Source organism: Capsicum annuum, chromosome 1 (genome assembly GCF_002878395.1).
Source record: "Capsicum annuum cultivar UCD-10X-F1 chromosome 1, UCD10Xv1.1, whole genome shotgun sequence".
Classification (NCBI taxonomy): domain Eukaryota; kingdom Viridiplantae; phylum Streptophyta; class Magnoliopsida; order Solanales; family Solanaceae; genus Capsicum; species Capsicum annuum.
In genome coordinates this window covers 246,882,010-246,898,010 of record NC_061111.1, presented here as the reverse complement: position 1 = coordinate 246,898,010, position 16,001 = coordinate 246,882,010, and positions in this window count along the sequence as shown.

Genomic DNA, 16,001 nt, shown 5'->3' with positions numbered 1-16,001 from the left:
TACGAAAAGAAAATTTTCAATTTTTGCTCTTTCATTCTTTGAAGTTTTTCATGGTATCAGAGTTTCTACAGAAGCATCCATCTTCTTTCTAAATTTCTCTCAAATCATATATAATACTGTTGATGATTCTTCTTCATCAATACCCATTATAGCCAAAAACAAATATCGGCAACATCTCTACAAGCAGAAAATTATCATCCTTAATTCTTGTCCGATAACCCATTTATGTTGTTGCTGAACATAACTTTTGATGGTAGTTTCTATGGAAATTGGAGGAGAGGAGTGGTTATTTTGCTCTCAGCTAAAAAAAAGATTGGATTCATCACTGGAGATTGTAAATACCCTGTTGAGGATTCACCACTATTTGAATAATGGAGAAGATGCAATGACATAGCCATTTCTTGGTTGTTGAACTCCCTTAGTAGGGAAATTTCTAAAAGTATAATTTACTCCCAGACAACTAGGGATCTTTGAATTGAGCTAGAGGATCGCTTTGGTCAATCTGATGGTGCAAGGCTTTTCAGCTACAAAGAGAGCTCAATAATGTCGGTCAAGCTACTAATGATGTAGCAAGATATTTTACCAAACTGAAAAGAATTTGGGATCAAATAAAACTCCTAAATACCTCTATGAATTGCGAATGTACTTGTGATTGTGGAGCAAAAACTCATAATATCAAAATGAATGAAGACCAGTAGCTAATACAATTTTTAATGGGTCTTAATGATGCTTTTACTGGTGTAAGAGGAAACATTCTCATGATGAATCCTCTTTCCAGCACTGCTTAAGCTTACTCTATAATTTTGCATGGACATCTCAAAGAGGACTACTACAAACTTGTTATTTACCCTGCATACTTTAAGTTTAATAGGTAGAGAAAAAGAAGTTTTGGGAGTTAACAAGCTAATGTAGACATCGAACAGGACTTCAACAAAGGAGGAACACTCAATGAAATAGTCACCAATCAAGGATTCACTAATTGACAATGTGAAAAATTGATTCAAATGTTCAAAACAGTACAACCAGGTTCTATAGCAACAACTTTTGAGGCCAGTGCAAATCTGGCTGGTATGCATTATGGTTTTCATGTCTTTACTTTTAGATTTTTCTTTTGTAAAATTACTAACCACATTTGGATCATAGATTTTGAGTCATCTCAGCACATGATATTTGATAAATCTTTACTGCACAATGTCTTAACTCTTTCTTATCCAATTTTATTCACTTTTCCCAATTCCTTCAAGGTGAAGGTGGATTGTGTAGGAATTTTACACCTTACTCCAGAACTTGAAATTCATAATGTTTTTTTCGTACCTACATTTACACACAATCTACTCTACGTTTCTCAATTGTTTAATCAATTTGATTATGACGTAATCTTTTCTAAATCTATATGTACAATACAAAACCCTTTTTTGGAGAGAAATATGGTTCTTGGTGATATTTCAGATGGCCTCTATGTGATGAAGGATATCACATCCCATATGCAGCTTATTCTGTGGAAATCTTTAGCTCCAATTTCTTTGAATTCTTGTCTAGAGTTTAAGTCTAGTTTGTCTAAGTCTTTATCTCCTAAATTATCTTTGACTCCTAAATCAACCTGTCAAAAGGATGATATTGTTTTAAGCAATGGTTTTACTGCTCTTTCCAGTAGAAATATCAATAAAAATATTCTTGGTTATTCACTTTCTTCCAGTACTATTTTGTGGCACAATGAATCACATACATCAACTGAAGTTAAATTGCCATGAATAAAAGGAGTTTCCTTGTTCTATATGTCCTATGGAAAGACAAACCACACCATCTTTTCCTAAAAGCACCATTGGAACAAAGCATTGTTTGAGATAATCCACATAAACATTTGGGGGCCCTACAAGATTCCTACATATAAAGGAGAAAGATATCTTTTAACTATAGTAGATGATTTCTACAGATGGACTTTTATTTTATCTATTAAGTCTAATGCATTCCCTACTTTACAAAGTTTCATATCTCTAATTGAAAGACAATTTTCTAACAAGATTAAGAGCATCTAATCTGATAATGCGTTTGAATTGGGAACAGGGAATGAACCTAAAGAGTTTTTTCACTCAAAGAGTATTTTTCATCAAACTTATTGTGTGGGAAAACCACAACAGAATGGTGTATTTGAGAGAAAGCATAGTCACCTCTTGGAAATATGTCGAGCTTTATTATTTCAATCTCAACCTCCTAAAAGACTTTGGGGTGATTATCTTCTCACCGCTACATTTTTTATCAATAGTTTTCCATCCTCTGCATTGAAATAGAAATCCCCGTATCAGGTTTTATTTGGAACTATTTCCAATTATAATTTTCTTAATCCTTTCGGGTGTTTATGTTTTGTATCCGGTCTTTCCAGAAATAAGGACAAGCCTAGTCTACAGCTTTCCCTGGAATATTTTTGGGGTACCCTTTTGGAAAAAAAGGCTAAAAAATTCTCCAGCTACATAACAAAATCAAATCATTATTTCAAGAAATTCCAGGTTTGTTGAAGATATTTTTGCTTTTTCCTCTTCTAAGCCTAAATCCACATTATTTCCTTAATGTTTACCCACTATAGATATAGAAGATACTTCGGTGTTTCCCCATACATTCACTATTCCCAATGCCAATGACTCTCATGATCCCTTATTTTCCTCACTTACTTTATCTAGTCCTCCTCCTATTGGCTCTACAAATGCCACTCCAGTGTTACCTTCAGAATAGGGTGTTTTGCTGTGAAACTCACAAAGGTTCCTCAAAGACCTAGCTATTTTTCGGATTACATTTGTGAAAATTTTTATTCTGTCATTTCTCCTAATCCACCATCCTTTTCATTACATTGTTCCTCTTTTTCTACTTTAACTGCTTCCAATCAGGTTTTAGTTAATTCTATTATCCTCCTATACTCAAGCGATAATGCATCCCAGTTGGAGCACTACCATGGCTAATGAACTTGAGGCTTTAGATGCCAATAATACTTGGTACATAGTCGAATTACAACATGGAAAGAAAACATTGCCTTGAAAATGGGTGTATAAAGTGAAATTAAAGTCAGATGGTTCTTTAGAACAATTGAAGGCTCGTTTAGTGATTCGGGGAGATACACAAAGGGAAGGGATTGCGGTAAAAAAGGTGTTGGAAAGTTTGCTAACTTGATGTAAACAATGTGTTTCTTCATGGAGATCTTGATGAGGAGATATACATGAGATATTCCCCCAGATTGACACCACCGTATTCCAATCATGTGTGTAGACTATGTAAATCACTTTATGGGCTAAAGCATCTCGCCGGTGGTATGCTCGTTTATCTTCTGCCATGGGCACTAGAGGCTTTCATTCTTCTCTTAACGATTACTCTCTTTTTTTTAAAATTGACAGGAGATCTTGTGACTATTTTTGTCATTTATGTCAATGACATATTGATCACCGGAAACAATACAAAAGAAATTTATGAGATCAAAGGATTTCTACATTCTGAATTTAAGATAAAAGATTTGGGAGAAGCCCATTATTATTTCTTAGGAATGGAATTAGTACGAGAAAATGGAGGGATGATCATTACCCAGAGGAAATTTTCCCTAGAACTTCGAATTAAATTTGATTGTGAGGGTTGTCACACTGCTTCTACTCCTTTGGATCCAAGTTTTAAACTTTCTTCCACCTCTTGTGAGCCTCTATCAGATACGACATTTTGTCAAAGACTTCAGGGAAAGCTGAATTTTTTGACCAATACAAGGCCTAATCTATCTTATACTGTACAAACTCTAAGCCAATATATGTCGAATCCTTTTACTGGACATCTTAAGGTGGCTTATCATGCTTTACGTTACCGGAGAAAATATCCAGGATTGGGGCTTTACTTTTCTCCAGATCCTTGTTTTGAAATTTAAGCCTTTTGTGACTCTGATTGGGCTACATGTTCATATTCTCATCGATCTATTAGCGAGCTATTTTTTAGTCTTGGGGTTTGTCCAATTTCCTGGAAATTGAAAAACAGTCAGTTGTTGCACTCTCTTATGTCGAAGATGAGTATCAGTCTATGCGTTGCCTAGTCACTGAAATTACCTGGATTGCTTGTTTGCTTCAGGACTTGACTGTTAATCCCTCCTTCCTAGTGCCCATTAGTTGTGGTAGTTAGTCAGCCATTCATATAGCTCAAAATCCCCTTTTTCACAAATGAACCAAGCATATTAAGCTTGATTGCTATTTCGTTCGTGAAAAACTTCTCAACGGTCTGATTTCTTATCATTTGTTCCTTCTTCTTGTCAGCTAGCTGATCTGTTCACTAAGCCATTGGTAGGGCCTCTTCATCGATCTTTATTGCATAATTTGCAAGTTCAATCACCAGCCATCAACTTGAGAGGGGGTGTTTCCGGATAAAATAATTGCACTGTTTCTACTGTTGGAGAAAATAATCGCTTTGTTTCTACTGCCTCTAAATGAAGAGAAATAAAGATAGTAGATGTGGGCTAAAATTCATCAGTCATATTGGGCCTTTTCATTTGCACATTTTTTAGGGTTATTTTTAGTTTTTCCATTCATTCATATATTTAGTTTATTTTTTATCTTCCGAGTAAGTTAGAGGCGGTTTAGGTAGGATATTCTAGTATGATAGCTCACAATATTCTTTTAGGTTTTCCTTTTTTAGTTTTTTCTTTGCGTATAAATATGATGGTAATCAATAATACGAAGAAAATATTTTCAATTCTTGCTCTTTCATTCTTTGAAGTTTTTCAGTAGTTGTTAAAAGTGGAAGCTTCGATGTAGAAGGACTTACTTTCTTTTTATCTTATCTTAAAAGAAAAAAAGAAAAACTAAGAGAAAGATCACTCCTCGAGTAGTTGCTACACGTGAGTATCGTTCTATTTCTGAAACATATTATTATTATTGATTCATATTTTACTAACAATGATGGTTGTATTATTGAAATTCATATTTCAAATAAGAAAATAAGGTATAATGCTATGTATCCACTATAGCAGGTGGCAAACCACTATGCGGTTGTCGTTATAGAGGAGAAATTTCCATTGAAGAGGATGTCAAAGATAGTCAATTCTGCTATAGTAGGCGAATTTTGCTATTGCGACGCCACTATAGGAGGATCGAGTTGCTATCTATTTATGCAGAAATTTTATTTAAAATAGTTTATTGTCTCTAAATACGTTTTGTGGAGGTTCTCCATGATTTGGGGCGATTTTCACTATTTTTCACCAGAGATCTTCGTAAAGGTAAGTTATTTATCCCAATTAACTTGTTTTTTGATTTCTAAACCTTTGAAGAACTAGGTTATGGGTCTTGGGAAGGGTTTAACTTGACCTAGTTGTATTTTCAAGTGCAAGAAGGTTAATTTGGTGTAAAACCTTGGGAATATAGTTAAAGATAGATTATTTGCTCTTGCATGACTATGATTCATTAATGTAACCATGAAATTGATAGTTTTAAGGTGAATTTATGATGATAAAAAAATCCTAAATTGGATGGGATGATCATGTATTTGGAATTGGAGTAATGGATTATGCTACAATCTTGAGAAAATTGAAGGAAAGGTGTCATTTAAGTCTTGAATGAAGGATTGGTGACATTGACCAACTTAGGGTCAAACATAATTAGGAAAGTTGATTAAGTTAATTGTGAACTTAATTAATTTTTTTAAAACATTCTATTCTTTTTAAAAATACAAATCAACTCACACCCATAAAACTCCCCTCTCTCTGCAAATTAGTGGCCTCTCCTCTCATTCTCTCAATACCTTCTCTTTCAAACTTCTCCCAACCAACTTTCCAAATTTCTCCCTTCCATGTTTTGCAACTTCAACCTTCGAAGAAAAATAGTATTGAGTTCTTTCCCATTCCTTTTTGACTTTCAACCGTCAACCGACGTGACCGCATTCTTCGGCGACAACAACTTTGAGTTCTTCATCGTCTCATTTAAAATTTAATAGGTAAAATATTAGGGTTTTTTAGTTATTAAGAAAGCGAGAAACTTGAGTTAACTTCTCTATTAGTATGAGTTAACAATTTCAATATTTGTTGCTTAAATTTGCAATGGGGACTCAAGAATACCCTAATTTACGGTAATTTTTTCTTCTCTTTTCGGAGTGAAATATAATTTTTTATCGTCACTGTAGTTCTTGTCGTCAAACATTGTTGTAAGAATAGCAAGATTTTAAGTTTAGTTTTTTACAGAGACATCTTTGAGACAAAATCTAACAAACAACTTTGATTTGTTGGTGTTTGTTATTTTTTTGATGTTTTTTGTTATTTGTGTTTGTAAAATATTGATTTCGTTGGTAAATATAAATGTTATTAGTATACGTTACTTAGGTGATTTTAGTAAGTAAAATTGTAATTTTTAGTTGAATTTTTCATCTGGGTGTATCTGCTACTACTATTTTTTCAACAATGAATAAAACATGTAACGTGAATCCAATAGATGAGTCATATGTTGCAACAACATGTGGGCAATCTGTTGCAACATATGAGTCATATGTTGCAACAAATTACTTATCTGTTGAAGTCGTATTATAGTGTTCTAACATGAATCCAACATATGGGTCATTTGTTGCAACAGGTGAATCATCTATTGCAACAGATTACTCACTTATTACGACAAATAACTCATATGATGGATTCATGTTGTAGTTTCTATCTATTGTAACAGTAGTTGATACACCAAATAAGAAATTCAACCAAAATCATAATTTTATTTACAAAATCACCTTTGAAGTAATGTCCAAGTGGCATATGAACAAAATTTAACCTAAGAAAATTTCAACAGGGGCACAATGAATAAGTGAAACACATGAAGAAGACAAAAATTGTATACCATACATCAAATGCAAAGGGATCAAGGGGACAAATTTTTTAATTATCCTAAAAATGTTTAAGTTCCCTAATATTTTAATTTCTTTCTAATAGATGACCCATCTGTTACAATAGATTTTCTACCTATTTGATAATTTTCAACAGATGAATCATCTGTTGCGACATGTTAGTCATTTATTGATTCAAATTAAGCCATTATTATTAATAAATAAATTTATTTAACTTAAATTAAAGTCAAGTCTTTAAGACAATGGGACAAACATTTGAGTTCTCCTAAAATTGTTTGAGTTCCCTAGTATTTTAATTATTTTCCAACAGATGAACAATTTGTTGCAACAAGTTAGTCATTTGTTGCAACAAGTGTTTATAACAGGTTAGTCATTTGTTAATTCAAACTAAGCAATTATTAATAATAACTAAATTTAATTAAAATTGAAGACAAGACCTTAGACTGGGGGACAAATATTTGAGTTCTCCTAAAAACATTTGAGCTTTAGTATTTAAATTATTTTTCAATATATATCCTATCTATTTAATTTCCAACAGATGAGTCATATGTAGCAACAAATTAGTCATCTGTTGCAACAGATGTCCAGATGTTTGATAATTTTGAATAGATAAGTCAGTCATTGCAACAGGTTAGTCATCTGTTGCAACAGATGTCCTGTTTGGTTATTTTCAATAGATGTCTTTATCTGTTTGGTCATTTTCAACAGATTACTCATCTATTGCAATATGTTTTGTCATCTATTGATTCAAACTAAATCATTATTAGTAATAAATAAATTGATTTAACTAAAATTAAATATGAATTAATAATTGACCAATTTAATTTGATACGATTCAAATTAAGTCATTATTAGTAACAACTAAATTGATAAGTTGTTGGTCTTGATAAAAATGGTGTATTGATAAATGATGATTTGTTACTGTTTCTATTGAATAAATCTTACTTCTGATTTATTTTTTCAATAAATGAACAATCTGTTGCAACATATGAACCATTTATTGCAATAGATGGGCCATTGTTGCAACAGATGAACCATATGTTTCAAAAAAAAATCAATTATTCCAATAGATGAGTCATATATTGCAATAGAAGGGTCATTTGTAGCAACAGATGGACCATATGTTGCAACAGATAGATCATTTGTTGCAAGAACTCAAGGGACATGACTTTTCGATCATTTTATTAAAAAATGATTTGTAAATAAATAAAATAAAAATATATGATAATCACAATATTGTAGATATTTAATTTAAATAAATAAAATATTGAAAAGGTGAAAAGTTATGACTTTTCACCTTTTTTGTATTTAAATCTTTTTTTAATTTAAATAATCAAAAAATCGTGAAGTTTGATTTAATTAAGAGATATAGTTATTAAAAAAAGAGGTGAATGATCGCAATTTTTTGATTAACCCATTACACTACTCACTCATTCAATCTTTCATAAGTAAGTCTCCTCAGTTCTATCTCTTGCATATTGTCTTGAATAAAAACGTCATAACATCTTCAACCACTTCTCTTTCAAAAATAAACTTCTTGTTCATCCGTCGAGGTATGTTTTATTTTCTTGTTCTAACATGAAAATTGTTAACCTGAATCTATTTTCTAGTTAAGTTTCACATTTTTTTGTTAAGCTACTAGTTGGTAGTATATGTGGTTTAGTGTTTTATGTTATTTGTTCATCCATGTTGTAGATATGACTGATCCAATTTGGTACATAGTGATTCTGCTTGACACCATGTAGAAACTTGCAAGGCTAATTCATGAACTCCAGGAAGGGTTGGGCGCCACGAGAGCAAGGGTGATTCGTGAGATTAGAAGGCTGAGGGGTTTGTTGCCTAATAGATTTCCGATTGACAATAATAATAATAATAATAATAATAATAATAATAATAATAATAATAATAATTAGGTTATGTATTTTTTATCATATGTAATTTATTTTATTGGATGTACCTAACGTTGTAAATATTTTGTACGTAATGAATGAGAAAATCTATATTTGATCGACTGAGTTTATTCTTTTTTTTTTCATTCTGCCTATTTCTTTTTACTTAAGATGTTGAGAGGTGTAGGTTTTTGAGCATTCGAGAGTGCAAAATATCAACTACAAGAAAGAAAGTATTTGGTTGAGAGCAAAGTCATAAACTAAAATCAAATAACAACACAAGATTATTTACTATTGCAACAAAGTTAAAGATAGATTAATAATGGATGACTTATCTATTGCGACAGATGGGTAATCTATTCGAAATGAAATATTACAATAGATTGATCGGCTGTCGTAACAAATTAGTAATATGTTGAAAATGATCAAACCGATAAACACATCTTTTGCAATAAATTGGTCATCTATTGCACTAGATTAGTAATCTATTGGAAATGACCTAACATAAAAGTCATATGTTGCAACAGATTGGTCATTTGTTGAGAATGACCAAATAGATAAAGACATTTGTTACAATAGTTGAATAATCTGTTGCAACATATGTGTATATTTGTTTGATAATTTTCAACAGATGACTCATCTGTTGCAACAAGTTAAATTTGTTGAAATAGGTTATATAATTAAATGATCATGCAATTATTATGAGATTAATTTAAATTATAATTATTAAATTAATTTAGCCATTACTAATAATGGCTTAATTTAAATTATTTCAAATAAAATTGGCCAATTGATCACTCTACTTAGGACGAACACACTAAGATGATCATGTAATTAATTTACGAATAATTACAATTGTAATTGAACTTATCAATTCATCTTTATTTTAGTTAAATCAATGCAGTTATTACTAACAATGTCTTAATTTGAATCATTTCAAATAAAATTAGTCAATTGACACTCTACTCAAGATGAAAACACTTAGACGATCATGTAATTACTATGAGATTAAATAAAATTATAATTAAAATTATCAATTCATCTTTAATTTTAGTAAAATCAACTTAGTTATTACTAATAATTAATTAATTTAATTAATTTCAAATAAAATTGGTCAATTGATCATTCTACTCACGTCGAATACACTTAGTTGATCATGTAATTAGTATAAAATTAATTAAAATTTTAAGTAAACTTATCAATTTATCTCTAATTTAGTTAAAATCAATTTATTTATTAGTAATAATGACTTAATTTGAATCATTTCAAATAAAACTCGCCAACTGATCACTCTCTTCAAGACGAATACACTTAGTTGATCATGTAATTACTATAAGATTAATTTAAATTATAAGTAAACATATAAATTTATATTTAATTTTACTTATATCAATTTATTTATTACGAATAATGGCTGAATTTTATCCATTTTAAACAAAATTGGTCAATTGATCACTCAATTCATCATGGATACACTTAGTTGATCATTAAATTACTATGAGATTAATTAAAATTATAATTTCATCTTTAATTTTAGTTAAATCAATTTAATTATAACTAATAATTACTTAATTTGAATCATTTTAAATAAAATTGGTCAACTGATCACTCTACTCAGGACAATACACTTAGTTTATCATATAATTACTATGAGATTAATTGAAACTGTAAGTGAACTTATCAATTTATCTTTAATTTAAGTTAAATCAACATAATCATTACTAATAATGACTTAATTTGAGTCATTTCAAATAAAATTGGTAAGTTGATCAATCTACTCAAGACGAAACATTTAGTTGATCATGTAATTACGATAAAATTAATTGAAATTATAATTGAACTTAATAATTCATCTTTAATTTTAGTTAAATCAATATAGTTCTTTCGAATGACGGCTTAGTTTTAATCATTTCAGATAAAATTGGTTAATTTATCACTCTATTCATGACGAACACACTTAGTTGACTGTGTAATTACCATGAGATTAATTGAAACTGTAATTGAGCTTATTAATTCATGTTTAATTCTAGGTAAATCAATTTATTTATTACTAATAATGGCTTAATATGAATCTATAGATAACTAACATGTTGCAACAGATTAGTAATCCGTTGAAAATGACCAAACATATCAAGACATCTATTGAAAATGACCAAACAGATAAAGACATCTGTTGGAAATGACCAAAAAAATTTAGACATCTGTTGCAATAGATGACTAATGTAATACCCCATGATTTTTCTAGCTTAAACTCCTCCAGAAAAATATCAAGGATTAGCTTTTAGGATAAATTATATTTAATTTGAGTGGAATTCTTTAGATTTGAACTTTACATGATGTAGAAAATTAAATAAGCTTTCCAACAATATAAGATTCACCTAAATTCGATAACCGGGTAAGAAGTTATGGCTATTTTAAGCTCTAGTCATAAAACACCATCATTTGGACCCTTAGCACATCACGGAGCAGTGTTAATTCCTAATTTTCCTTTTCCAGTGGCCTTCCATTATGTTGGCTCATCGCGGAGAGGGCCAATTTCTCGTTGGTCTATTTCTAGAGGTCCAACGCGATAACGGTGCATCGCGTCATGTGCCAAAATGGAATTTTAAAGGGAACCGCGATGACCTCACATCACGAAGTCTGCCCAGTTCCCAGTTGGCATTTTCCAGTTGCTTGGGATGATTGTGGCGCTTCGCTCCAACGCCAAAAATCGGGGCCCCAGTTAATTTTTCCAGTTTCGTTCAGGAGTTAAAGGGGTGTATTTTGGACTTTTCCCCAACCCCCAATCCGCCCAAACACGATATTAAAGCCTTTTTAGAAGAATTATATGCTAAGTTTCATCAAAATTACTCTCATCCAAAACCCTAGTCTTCAACATTCATCTCCAAGAAACTCAAGATTCCACCATCCTTTCTCCAAATTGATTCAAGATTTAGGATTCCTAGACTAAGAGCTTCAAGAATCTTCATTCAAGAGGGTGAATAGAGTCTCAAAAAGCTAGCTTGTGCATCTAGGTCATCCTCTAGGGTATGTTGGGTTTGAACAAGGATAATTCTTTCATCCTTGTAGCCAAAACTTCATTTTAAATACTAATTTATGTAAATTATATGATTTCCTATGAATTTCTAGTTAGGGTTTATACCCATATCATTATTTGCAAGATTATGAGATTTCTCATGATTTAAAAGTTGAATTCATCATAATATTTCCATGCATATTGCTGAAATTTCTAGTTTTTAAGATGATTTACGAATATTTATATTACCAAGAATGAATTTTGAGATGTTTTAATATGAGATTTATGCTTAGGTCAATAGACCTCATTTAAAGATTGTTGTTTCAAAGAATTGTTGTGCTATAAGCACTCCATGGTTAGAATATTTTAAGATTATTGGGAAAAATTTGACCTTTTTTTCTCAGAATAGATTTGGAATTCACTTTACTGATTATTACATAATTTAGATCAGCTCTATTTACATATTTTATTAGATAATTGCATAATTGATTTTCAATAAAACCTTATGCTAGCTTTTAAAAGTGGATTTCCAACAAAGTGAGCATATATATAATAAGGGCATAGTATTTAGCACCGATCAGGAAGTGTGGGTTTAGCGCATCTCACTTTCCTAGAACTACGTAGGCAACGTAAGTACAGATTCAAATATTCCCATTAGATATGGATGACAGATTTAGCTTGTGATCGATCACATGGGTAGTTTATACTCTCTGGAAAGTGTATGACACCTCTCCCCAATGTGAGGTTTCTTTCTTAGGAGGACGAGACGTTGGACTCCATGTTGCTCGCATGGTTTATGTCGGTTAAGAGAACCTCCCTTAAGAAGAAATATTTTTCCCTAAAGCTTTGAAAGACACAGAACAATTTTTAAAGAATTTCCCTTCAGATAAAACGACAAAGTATTTCTATACAGACTTGTATATTTCACTTAGCATATATGATTTGAGACGAGAACAGAATACAGATTTCAGAACTAAGTGTAATGACTCACAAAATTTAGACTATATGCCTTGTTATTCATGATATTGACTTTCAGACCTCAGATTTACTCAAGCTTATGTGAGTCATTTACATTTAGCATGCATGATTTTATAAACTGTGATGATATTGTTTACTTACTGCACGCAGCCCCATATACTCAGTACATCCTTAAAGTACTGATCCATATATATGTCTATGTGCTACATTGTCTCATAATGTAGGTACAAGTGCTCAGTCTCAGTAGTGTGATTGATCTTTGAGCATCTTATCTACATCCCTGCAGTTAGTGAGTCCTAATAGGTTCGAGGGCTTAGTTATTTAGATTTCCAAGTTACTAGTAGATATTTCTTTACTCATTTCAGACAGTTGAGTCAGCTGGGGCCTGTCCTAGTGACTCTGTAGATTACTAGAGGCTTGTCGGACTGTTTGATTTAGGTCTAGACCTTTGAGTTAGTATTCAGATTTTCAGCATTTGTTTAATCAGATTGATGAGATTAGTACTTTTAGATATATTTAGATAGTTTCCCGCATTTCATCATGATTTATGCTTATATTTCCCAATGTTGAGATTCGGATATGTTAGAAGGCAACCAGGGTTAGCTTGGGACTACTTATAGTTTGGAGCACCATGTGGCATCCCGGGAATTAGATTTCGGGGTGTTATAACTAAACTGTTGTAATAAATGACTCATTTATTAAAAATTATCAAATAAATATAGAAGTATGTTGCAACCGATGAGTAAGTTGTTGCAACATATGACTCGACTGTTGAAAATTATCAAATAAATAGGATATATGTTGGAAAATAATTTAAAATAGTAAAGCTCAAATATTTTTAGGAGAACTCAAACGTTTGTACCCTTGTCTAAGGTCTTGAATTTAATTTTAGTTAAATCAATTTAGTTATTACTAATAATTACTTAATTTAAATAATTTCAAATAAAATTAGTCAATTGATCATTCTATTCAGGAAGAATACACTTAGTTTATCATGTAATTACTATGAAATTAATTGAAATTATAAGTGGACTTATCAATTCATCTTTAATTTAGTTAAAATCAATTTAGTTGTACTAATAATGGCTTAATTTTAATTGTTTCAAATAAAAACGGTCGATTGATCACTCTCCTTGAGACGGATACACTTAGTTGATCATGTAATTACTATGAGATTAATTGAAATTGTAAGTGAACATATCAATTCATCTTTAATTTTAGTTATATCAATTTAGTTATTACGAATAATTACTTAATTTGATTCATTCTAATAAAATCGGTTAATTGATCACTCTATTTATACCGAATACACTTAGCTGATTGTGTAATTACTAGGAGATTAATTAAAATTGCAAGTTCAACTTTAATTCTAGTTAAATCAATTTAGTTATTACTAATAGTGACTTATTTTGAGTCATTTCAAATAAAATTGATCACTTTACTCAGGACGAATACAATTAGTTAATCATGTAATTGCTATGAGATTAATTGAAATTGTAAGTGAACTCATCAATTCATCTTTAATTTTGGTTATATAAATATAGTTATTACTAGTAATGGATTAATTTTGGTTATATAAATATAGTTATTACTAATAATGGCTTAATTTGAATAATTTCAAATAAAATTGGGCAATTGATCATTCTATTCAGGACGAAACACTTAGTTGATTATGTAATTACTATAAGATTAATTGAAATCGTAATTGAACTTACTAATTCATCTTTAATTTTAGTTAAATTAATATAGTTATTTCTAATGACGACTTAGTTTATATCATTTCAAATAAAATTGATCAATTGATTACTCTACCCAGGACGAGCACACTTAGTTGATCGTGTGATTACCATAAGATTAATTGAAAAAATTATTTTTTCATATTTTAGTTTAGTTATTACTAATAATGTCACGACCTGAACTGACGGACATCCCGAACCATGAAGTCTCGGAACACCCTTCTCTATCTGGTAATCATGCACAACATTCATATAATAAAAGAAGATGCGAAAATATAATATTCTACGGAAACATGGTCAACTCTGAATTCAACTTAAGTATGGAAACTGTAAATCAACTACATCTAAATAACATCTGACTCAGTCTGCAAAATCTCTACTACATGAAAATCTGACAACTGTATGAAACTGGGACAAGGCCCCCAGTAGACCAAAATTGAAATAAGTGACATAATCTAAAAAGACATGCCTTTTGAAATTGATAAGGCTCACTACTGCACAATCTGATCAGCTGTCTGAATTATCTAGTGCTTATCTGGATCCCTAGACTGAGTCTCAGCACCTGAGAGGTAGGACAGAGGGTCAATACAGATGTACTGGTACATAGAGCATATCCAAAATAATCATTTATTATTCAACACATATGAGAGCAATTTAAAATAGTTCATAAGTATATTAAATAGTAAGAATTCACATGGGCATTTTAAAGACTTTGTAAAAATCATCTCAACTCTGAGAAATCTATGTTACTTCTACACTAGGTGGTATACCTTAAATCTCTGAAAAATTCCATGGGCTAAATGGAAACTTCCATTAACTCGACAGCGAATCCCCTAACCCAAGTGTGCCGTAAGGGTCAGACTCTCTAAATCTACTACGCTACACGGCCGTCGCCAGCGTACAATAATAATCTACCCGTATCGGCAAATACGGTTTCAGGCTAAGAGATGCTTGAACTCGCTCCTTCTTCAGGTAACCACCTAACCCTATTTAAGCCCCTTTTGAAAACTCTATTAAAACATGCCGTCTCTAAAAACATATCTGAAAAAAACATGCTCCGAAAACATACTCTGTTATGGCATAAATACATATGGTATCGTCATACCATTTACTTTCAAGTCACATATTTGAGTCATTATTAGTCTATCATAAATCTCTATTTTAAAGACACAAGCTTTGGGACCACCATTTTGATAATTCAATTCAAAGAAACTCTTTCTCAAACCTCATGTAAATACATGCAAGGAACTCATCTTTGTCAAGCATTTCAATAGTACAAGGTTGTCATGTAAAAGTTCTCAATTCACATGCAATTATCTCTCTTAAACACAAGAACACATTTATATTAAGAAGTAGCCTCTCAACAATTTCAAATCACGCTCAAATGCTATAATATTGTGAAAACATCTTTCAAATCACAAAACCATAATCTTTAATTCAATACACGAGAGGGAGTTCATAATTTATGCTCTCAATGATCTTAAATCACAAATTCCATACATATACGTATATATGTAAATAAATTTAGGGGATAGGACCACAAGGTCA